We start from the raw sequence: 11208 nt of genomic DNA on the forward strand, positions 1-11208 counted from the left end.
GGCTCCAGCCCGCGTCGATAACCAAACTATTTTTCTTCGGTCAGCCGAGACGGCTGATCTTCCTACCGACATCCTCTCTTTCCTTGATCAATCTTTCTTTCTTGCCTTGTTTTTTCTTTTCCTCCTTCTTTTTTTTTTTTTTTTGTTTCGTTCATTCTTTTTTTCCTTTCTTCTTTTTTATCGCAAAATGATTCATTGACAAAACGGGTAGATTCGTCGAGAAGTGTAATTTTCTAGAGATAGCGGCGTTTAAGGGTCGTTTATCGTGATTGATAGGAGGAACGGAGTTTCAGCGTGTTGAAATATTAATTGCCGTGCGTGAATGTTCGTAATTCCATTAATTTACGGGACTCGAGTTATCTCAACGTTTATGGAACAGGAATTTTTCATGGAAAACATATATCCAAAATAGGGTATAAGCAAACTATCTTTCAGCATTCTTGGAGCACCGTTTTCTTTTTTATTTCGAATTATATAAGGCGAATAGCCTAGTGGAAATTAAAAGAACTGTTCGGTGCTTTGCTTTAGAAGATAAATAGGTTATGTTCTGTAATTTCTTACCCTAACGTGTTTCGACTTATTCTTCAACTTAATGTAAACATGCGCGCAAGTTTTATACAACTTGCGTAATTTTAATTCCTACGCAACTACGTCATTCTATTGATTCGATTTCTACATTCTAATTGTAAATGTTTGTCATTCATAGTCCTGTATATATATATATACACATATATATTCCTGTCCTATATGCTTTAACGTATCTTTTATATATTTTTCTCTCTCACTCTCTCCCTCCCTCTTTTATCGTTCGTTTATCAGAGAAAGAATAAATTGTTGGAACTATTTTTCAAAAATATTCGATGCAAAAGTGTATTCAAAAAATCTGAAAAATGTGTTCCGTAGAGTGGAGGTATGTTCTGGTAGTGATCGGTGCTCTGTGGCAAGACAGGCGTCCCCCAGGATACGCTCCCTCTCTCCCTCCTCGCGTCCCAGATCCTGCAGGATCATTAATCAAATTCCCCTTTTAGCCGCGCCTCCCTCTTCCCCCTCCTTTATCCCCTCTTCGTAGTACGACGGTTCGGCCGCCATTACTGTACGGCTGCGTGCACGACGCATTAATTAAAACCAGGAAATTAATGCTTTATGCTTTTGAATCTCTCTCTTTCTCTTTCTTTCCTCCTTTCTTTCTTTCTCCCTTTGTAGAAGACGTAACCCAGCCTTTAGAAAGTTGCTCAATTTCTTTAATCAACCTTATAGGAATTCAACTTTTGAATCATCTAACGGGACACTTTTCAAGAAAACGTCCTATTAATGTATAGTGATTGATTAGATTTCTCGGGTATTCTTTGATACGGGAACGTCTACGCATTCGATGGTATTTCGATATTGTAACTCCTGTATTTGCTTGAACAGTTATGTAGTACCTACTTACATTTTTTTCGTACAGACCGATAAAGTTCGTGTGAAGTACGATTATGATAACGTTTTATCAGTTAGCCAAGAATGTTTACAAGGATTTTCATATTAAAAATTGAGCGACCGAGTGTGAATCAGCGAATGAGAAATTTTCTTAAAATGTTTGCGAAAATTCTTGACGTATGGTAATGCAGAATTATTTTCGCGACACGTAATTTTTCGTTATTATTAATGGAGCATTTCCGTGAACGCGATTTAGGTATCTTCGAGTGATTTATCATTAGAACAATTTTTCCGACCCATTTGCACGCAATGCCTAGGTACTACATTCATCGCGTTGTTTTCAAGTATAACACATAGATGTAACGTGATAATTAAACGAAAACAAATTAAAACACATACGCAAATCATATCAGGTTCGATCGATGCTGCGACTCTTTAATTTTATGTTTAGATTTCGCTTTTTAATTTCAACCGAAACAAGGGCTTTTTTTTAAGAAGGAGAAAATCAATGTTTTAAAGAACTTATCATCGTACAATATAAGCGAGAAATCGTATCAGTAACAGTTAATTTGCAAAATTTTTCTAAGTAAAAATAACTTTACCAAGAACCGGATGAATTTCTTTAGTTGCGCGTTGAGTATTCGATGGATTTGTAGAAACTTGGATAAAAATTTCTTTCAGCGATATCTACCATCTGATCAAAAAGATGAATCGGAACCGGTAAGAAAATGGTCCTTTACAATCCCTTTTCCGGAAAGAGCAAGAAGATGAATAGGCGTGACCCGTGGGACCCATTAGCGGTCAGTGCCTATCTTGGTTTACCGCAAAATGTTCAAAGGCACTTGTAACTACGCGAATATTAAATAATTTATGAATAGCAAGTAGAATTTGCGGAACATCATTCGCTACGGTTCCTACCTTTTTTTATTTATAGCGTAGTCATTACTTTACAAGCAGTGCAGAAAGATCCTTCCCTAGGATTTTTCATTTAGTTACACTTCCCACTTCATGCATCGTTAATTCAGCGTAACTCTATGATCGTAAATCATTATGATAACTTTCGTTGCATTAGATCGTATTCGTATATGAAGCATTGCAACATTGTTCTACGTTGTGGCTTTCAAAACTGAGAAAATTGAATTTCAAAGCACCGAATCATTTATAATTCTTGCGATACATTCTTCCTGTCTTTTACGTTAGAAATAAACGAAATTTCATTTTTCACTATTGCAACCTTTCTTAACGATAATAATAATTTAATATTCTTAATAGTAACAGCTCGGATGATAATCTTTGTAATGAATATTAATAATTCAAATAATCGTTGATAGTAGAACCTTCCAGGGATGATCATCTCCATTTTCAAACGCTTCTGAACGTTGTCTTTCCTTTAACGAACGCAACAAGAAGCTACGTCGGTAGGTAGTTTTTATTTCTGATACAGGAGGATCTAAGCTGTCGGTACGTTCTCGGCTAGATACGAAAGGGTGGCGTGAAAATCGAGGATAATGCTTGGTCAACCTAACGGTAGAACCACCATTAGGCCTATTTATCGTTCAAAGCCAGGTACATCCTGACAGGTTCACCGACTAAGAAGTACGTTGTTCTGTTGAGGATTCGATACACAACAGCCGTCGAAAGAAAGGCAAAACTGGCGTTATGCCATAACGAGATTACCGATAAATTTGTAAAGATTACTTATTAGCGGCAAGCCACTTTTCTAACTCGCTAGTCACCATTTGGTGTAATTAATCTTTGACTCGTATTACATTTATCTTCGAACGTTTTTCCTTTTAGTTTTTCATTCTCACATTTCGATGATCGCACGTTTCATCATAGATCGAGTATTTAATCGTATCGATATGGGTAACTATTATCGTGAATTATAAACCGTACGAAAGTGTGCAAAATTACAATTGAATTAATGAATTATGATTATAGCGTACAAAGTAATTCGATTAGTAATTAGTAATTCAATTACATTGTAATTCGTAATTCGTATCTCTTATTCGATTAAATTACTGTATGATTCGTAATTGTACGGTTAGAAAGTACAATCGAATAATCTAATTTTAGGACATAAACGTAAAATTGCGTCACGCATGAACGGGAAGTGGAAGATACGCAGCGTAGACGTTAAAAAGATACAAATATGAAAGATAAATTGTATAAACATTTATCTCGCTTCTTCGGAGTTCCGAGCTGTCACTCAGTTGCATTGTATTCCAATTATACCCACGATTGCGGTAGTTAGCGATTGAATTAATTGAAAAGTTTGAATTATGTAATTCAAATACAACGTAATTTAATTACGATGCAATTCGAGTGTAATTTAATTAGCATAACCGTGAGCTCATAGTACCTGTTTCTCGAAGGCTTCTTGATTCATCTTTCACATAAATTGATAAACTATATTTTCAACAATATTTTGTTTAATATAATGTGCTATATAAACTCAATAAACAATTTACTGTCATTTATTACGTTCAGCTTGTTCGTTATCAGATGTGAAAAAAAATAATTAATAGCTTAATATTGCTAGCAAATAAGCTGTGATACTGTTTTTTTTTCTTCTTTGTGTACATTGTGTGTCCTTAATGATCTATCAGCGACATGTCTGATACCGTACTGTGTAAATAGAGAAATGATTACAATATCAATCTGTAATGAAATTCGTATCACTAATTACTATCGATCAAGTCCATGACTGATTTGAAAATAACATTTCTCTCGAAAAATAAGACTCCAGTGCTTTGTCGTCTGGGTTTTTAAGACATGCTTCGGCCATTAGTATGAATAAATAAATAATGTAAGACAGTGTAGATTAATTTGGAAAAAGATAAGCATAAGATAAGAATACTGTAGAATTCCGTTTATTTGTGCACATCGAGAGACAAAAACAGATCCTATATCTAATTGAAGTTCATAAATAGAAATTCACTGATTCACTTCATTGTCTTATGATTTTTTATTCGTGTAATTGGATGTTTACGTTCAGACACGTAAGTGGATTTAATCTTCAAGAATTTATTTAACCAGACAGTGTCTAAAATTTCGTTCCAATAAATGGGATTCCATTCTACGTTTATTAAATAAACACTCAACTAACGTCTAATAAACGAACACCTTATGGAAATAATTTCAATGTTAAAGCAAGTATTTTGGTCGCAGTAAGAGATGTTAGAGAACAAAGGAATAGGAAAAGTGAAGCTTAAAGATAAGAAATTAGGAAGAATTTAAATATAAGAAATTCGAGGGCAAAGTGAGAACTTCAGGTTACATGAACATATCGAGTCACAATGTCATGGATTTATCAAGAAGAGGATCAAAATTTTCATAGAACATCCATGTCAATCGTTGTTCGTATGTATATATACGTTTTATAATTATATATTTTTCCAGACTTCAGGATAATAGAATTAATCGTTGTTAATTCTGTATACCGAGAGAATATTTTAAATAAATATCAATTAATGATAAGAATATCTATACTCGTATCTCTTATCAACCAGAATGTTCGACGAATCTTTACCTATCAAACTACGTTTATCTTTATATGTAATGCAGTTTCTTCATTTTTACATACATAATTTTATTATTCTGGCACCACTAAAGCGCTGGATCCCAGAAAAGTAGATTAAAACATCAGTTTGCAAACGAAAGTGCATAGTTATTCCTTCCTCAAATAATGTGTCATAACTTCTAGAATATTACCGATAGTTAAAATTAATATTTCATGATATATAAATCATTAATAATCGATACGAGTTTATAATTCCTGAAGTGTCATATAAACGTGCTAAAAACAGTTACAAATATTTCGATACTTTTCTGACGAAATATTCCTTTAAGTTTTACGGTGTCGTTGGGAATGTCGAGTACAGTACAAATACCAAAGAATCGTATCAAGAACACGAATTAACCGATCGTGTAATCGATCAAACTTTGCAGAAAAGTCCACTTGAACGCAACTGATCTGTTGCTATATAGTATACCGACGATAAACCGTCGTTTCCCCGAAGAAGCGTTTGATTATTCGAGAAGATTGGCTGTACTCGTTGTCATCGGCGACAATGGAGAGTAATTACATTATCACGGTGTTGTATGATCGACATTCGATGCAGTAAGTTATAAAACGTATAGTCATCGGCTCGTGTCCCGCAGAAGCGAAGTCTTTTCCTTTAGGAAGACAGATCGATTCAAGACTGGTGGAGATCGTTGCACCTGTTATTCAGGGACGAAGAAACAATCGACTGCAAAACTATTTTTCAAGATAACTAATCAAGATGGGACACGTGTTCTCGATACGAAGATCGTTGTTCTATTCCATACTTTTCAAAATGTAAAACATACGATTCGCAACATAGCCTCATGGTCGACAAAGTTGACGATATTACGCGGGTAATAGGACGCTCAGGCTCTGTTTACTTGATATTATTAAAAAAATGTTGGAACTTATATTATCGTAATATGTTACATTGTACGTATTATAAACTATCGATACATGTATAAATTCCTTCGTATGATAATAACAAGATTTATAATGAAATGAGCGAAATCTTAAAAGTGATCGTCACAAATTACAGCCAAGGTAATCGCCTTATTTAACTTGTAATTGTAAATTGTAAAACTGTGATAAGTATTTGTAAAATAGAAATTTGTAGCCTGTAATTTCTCAGTTGTCTCGATTCAGTGATATCGTTATTTGATCAGTGAATTATTATGCAAGAGGTAACTTCTCAGTTATGCAATTATTATGTAATTAGTATGTATGTACGCGGACAAGCAGGAACGATATCCAGAGCGCAATTGTAAATAAAATCGTTGAGAAGTTACGCTCATTCATGCAACATTTAAGATTTAGGAAGAGTTATTTGGATATTGATATTCACAATTAAACGATGAAATTTGCGCCATAGTAAGTCTCTACTATCTCCTGCCCAGTAAACAAAAATTAATTTGTAGTTGCTGAAAATCAGGACTTTTCAAAGAAACAATAGGAAACAGTTTCGAATTGATATCGGTACGTCTTGGAAAGAGCACCAAGTCCTTATCTCTGTAAAAATGTCTCGACACATGTTCTGACACTTATAACGTGTAAATTTCACTCCTAACCGATTTTACCTCCTCGTTATATCGTTTCCGCCAACCTTGTTTGTTCGGAATGTCGAAACGACTAAACTTTATCTCTTCTCTAATTCCACGACCATGCTATCTCTTTTGCACCTATGTAACAAAATCGTCGATTTCTTTCTTTTCTTCTCTTTTTTTTTTCTTATTTATTTTCACTTTTCACATTGGAGGATTATTATTTTTGACAAACATGCGTGTACCGGACTAATTCTTGACTAAACATTCGAACCACCCAATTTAATTTTGTTGTTCTTGATTTTCGTCTTACTTCAACGGCTTCATTTCTCTCATTTAGGCTCACGGTATATATCTTCGTGTATTATTTATCATTACGAAACGTATAGCGCGGGAGATACGAAATTTCTTCAGCTTCGGAACTTGCATGTTCTTTACGCGCAAATCGTCCCTTTGGTATTATTTCCTTAGGAAGCGTTTCACTTTCCTCGTTATTTCCCAAATCCCAGGAATCGTACGAAAGCAACGAAGCGATCTTTCGATGATGAACACGTAATTCCATTTACTGTACCTACTGTCTCTTGAAATTATATTTTCTCTGTATATTTAATCCAAAATCTCAATTACATAGCCATTGATTTATCACGTTACGGCGATAAAAAGGGATCAATGAGAACGTAAAAGAAGAAATTGCTGTCCGTTCGGAGTCGGTATCCCGACGCTTTATCTTGCCGCGTGGCTAATCGAATAAAAATTAAAGGCGTCGGTGTCGTTGGAAAGAGCGCGCTGGTGCCAGGTGAAACGCGCTGCTGGCCTAGGCATCGAAGTCGATTCGATTTCTCGAGGAGAGCTGTGCCCAGCTGTGGGCGCGGCGGATATCCCGCTGTGTTTCTCCAACATGGCCGACACCTTATGCACACCCACGCTCTGGTTCTCTTTTTCATCGCGTCCTCCATTTCTTTCTCGTTCCTCCGGAGCATCAAATTACACGCTCGGTGAAGTAATTTTCGATGGCGCGTTCGTTATCGAGCGTGATGCAGAAACATATCCGTTATCCTGCGGTTCCGATGCGCCGTGTTAAAATTTGCGATCACCGATAACGATGGCCAAAGATTAATGGCTACGAGCCAACCGGCTCTGTCTTTATCCCGTGTATTAACCATCAAATGATTCCTCCGATTGATCCATATGAAATTATGCGTATACACGAGCTAAATAAATAAATTCTATCGGGATCGTGATCTGTTGCAGGAAGAACGATCGAGCGTGTAAAACGGTGGAATGATTAATCATATGTTTCTTGTTAGCTTGGAAAAATTATCGGATTACCCACGTGTATGTAAATAAGAATTATTGGATTGATTTTCTAGTTGAGAATTGTCTGTAACAATTTCAAATTATATTTGGAATTAATTCGTGATGAATGTACGATCGATCGCTTAGCGACTATAATGATAAGAAACTTTCAAGTACGTACAAGTAATACTGAACTAAAACCAATTCGGTATTTCTTGTGATCGAAGAAATAATTTTTCAAACTAACGAGAAATATGTGATATTATCGATAATCCCATCGTTTTACACGCTTAATCGTTTCTCCTGCATCGTAAGGTAATTGCGATAGTAAAGCTTTAGATATTTCCTCTTTTTTTTAAGAAATTTATCTGATTAAGGACGTAGCGACCGTTCTAAAAATACAGTTCTGCAAGAATAAACTGGTAAAATATCGATGAAAGTTAGATGTGAAATAGAATTAGTAATTCGTATTATTTGATATTAGATATAGATATTAGATTCGTATTACATATAAATTTATGAAGCGAATTAATGTTTAAGCCTTCTATTAAAGACGACATGTATTTCTATTTAACTGTATCTGTATTTCATATCGATGTATATATAGACAAGTAAAACTATTTATTCAAAGTTTATATTGTTTGGTTTATTTTAAAGATTAACATGATTTTCCTATAACACAGAAGAGATGTAACCTATACTACCTATAAATGTAATATATAATAATATAATATATAATAGAGAAAGTTTTAAAGAGATTGTTCCACTAAAGAACTGCATATTTTTATTCAAACTTGGAATAGACGAGACGTTCGTATTTAAATTTATGTAGCAGAATTTCTAATTGCCTTCTAATTAACAAGCAGCATTCCTTAATCTAATGCAATCTTCGCCAAATAAGAGAAATTCTACGTTTCTATGAAAGTATAAACAAGTACATCAAATGAACACATACAAATCCGTTCTTCGACTTTAATAAGCAGGCCACGAGTTGTCACGCTTGCTCGTTCCAACAAAAATTAGCAAATCTAATCGTGTCTTCATTCACATATCTGTATAACCGGCTGTTATACCAATGCAATCTTTCTCCCTCTTCCACTCGCAATTTTTAATGAAATCGTAACGAGGCTTTTGACATTTCTCTTGGACGTAGTAAGACGTCGTTGTGTTCTTAATACTACTTCAAAAATCTCACGTCCTGTTGCCGCTATGACACGATAAGTAGTTGCAATTTGCTAGTCACTTAATCCGCGAATACGATTCATTGGACGCGAATTATTTATTATATATTTGCAGAAATGTACGGTAGGAAAGCTTCTTCGGAGTAATTTCAATTTATCTTTGATCAATGTTTTTTCGATAAAAAAAGTCGATCACTTTTAAATCATACGTATAGCTGTATAGGTGTATCTATAAGTTTCTTAAATTACTGAAATATCGTTTTAAACATTTTCGCATACGTAATCTATTTATAATATGAAAACGTTGTCCGCTATCTCCTTACGAGTAAGTAAAACTTGTTACAGCTATTGAATTAAAAAGAGCATATTCATCTATTAAAGAGCAGTACAAGTTAATTTCGTATATCCTAAAGCTGAGGCAAATAGATATGCGTGTATATATATATATATATATAATTTCATTTATTTGTACTTAATTGACAAAACCACTAAATTACCGATAATTGCTGATCAACCGTTAAAAAACAAACGTTCTAATTAGCGATAAAAATTAATCGATCTTTAACTTTTGTAACTGCGTAGTCTGCAACATGGATATCTTAACCAAAGTGTTTTTTTATCGAATATTTTTCACTAAAAACTGTAACAGAGTCGAATTAATTGCGAAATCTAATTACGGTCGCCGTTACTCGACATTACTTCTTCTTGCACAGGTTGTAATAACGGTCAGGTTTAAATTAGCGAAGAAAATCTGTAGATTAGTTAACGAGGTTGAATACGAACTCGGCGAAATTGGCTCAATTAAAAGCTACGGGCCAGCTGCCCCGACAATTGTGCCCCGTCATGTGATTGGTCCTTTTTCCCAGGTTCTTTCTTCTCCTTTCGATCTCCTCCATTTCGAGATGCATCGATACTCGGCCCGTCATTAATCATGCACTTTTGTACACACTCGTCGATGGGACTCCCTGCGAGGGACATCTTGGCCCGCAACAAAATGAATCTTCAGGATCGTGATTTCGATTTCGAACAACTCGATCGTGATCGAAACGTTATTAACTTACATAAAGCGAGCACGCAAAACTTGTTGTGCTACCACGAAATCCTTGTACTTATTAATTACTATGCTACGCGTAAACATGTAATCATCAATTATACTTATTTTAGTCGTGCGAGTACGCGAAAAATTTAATTGGAAGTGCAGAATAGAATTCTTACGATTTGCAATTTACAATTTGCAAAAGTTTTCTTGCAATTTACGATAAGTGACATCTAATCCTTTTTAAATGGTTTATTACGGATATTGAAGAATAAACTAAATCAGTATGAAATTCAATATCTAAATTCAGATACATAGGTAGGTACATACTGCAGTTTTCAGAAATTATAAATTCTCTATCCTGTAAAAGTGTAGAGTCACTGTAAAAAGTGTTTGCACAGTACTGAACTTTAACAGAATTATTGTAAAACATCGTATGGTAACAAGGTTTTAATCGAATCAAAATATTTACGTATTCTTACAAGTCTTCAGAATAATTTTCAAGAAGAAAAGACTGCGATATCTATTCCTATTTTGAAAATATCAATAAACATCTAGCAACTTACAAAAATATATAATATTATATTAATAAATATTATTACTATTATAATGAATATTAATATTAAATATAAATATGACCATAGGTATTTTAAAAAATAGTCTGTATCAAAAGAAAATGAGTTTGAAAGACACTTTCATTATGATGCATGATAACCGTCCAAAGTATAATGCTACTAACACACGAGCATCGATCTTGTATAATACTTGAAAACACTTAGAAACACCTCTACAATCCCCAGATATAAATATTATTAAAAATATAGGGGATCACCTGAAATGGGAAATTACGAAGTCAACGTATTTCATCAAGAAATGATAGGAAAAGAACTATTTTAGAAGAATGGAAAATCATTTCCGCTAGAGTACACATCGATTTAATAAATTCAACATCACGACGGCTTCAAGCCATAGTAAAACCAAAAGAAAACTTCACTAAGTATAAAAATAATTAAATTTAGTAATTTCCTCTCCTATATATCGGAGTTATTAATTTTCTTCATTAAACTGCAATTTTACGAATATCTTCTACGTATATATTTTTTTCATTTTTTAGATGTCTCTTAATATCTTCTCACAGACTATACATATGCCATTTCTTTCTGTTTTTTTTTTTTTTTTTTTTTTTTT

The 11208-nt window shown here is 34.1% G+C and overlaps 1 protein-coding gene across 7 annotated transcripts in view; it reads left to right on the plus strand.

The window, feature by feature from the left end:
• Positions 1-11208, plus strand: part of LOC100744774 (segmentation protein cap'n'collar) — a 116093-nt gene that overhangs the window by 25589 nt on the left and 79296 nt on the right. The gene's annotated exons all lie outside the window — the stretch shown is intronic.

The sequence above is a fragment of the Bombus impatiens genome, unplaced genomic scaffold, assembly GCF_000188095.3.
Source record: "Bombus impatiens unplaced genomic scaffold, BIMP_2.2 scf_0344, whole genome shotgun sequence".
Taxonomy (NCBI): domain Eukaryota; kingdom Metazoa; phylum Arthropoda; class Insecta; order Hymenoptera; family Apidae; genus Bombus; species Bombus impatiens.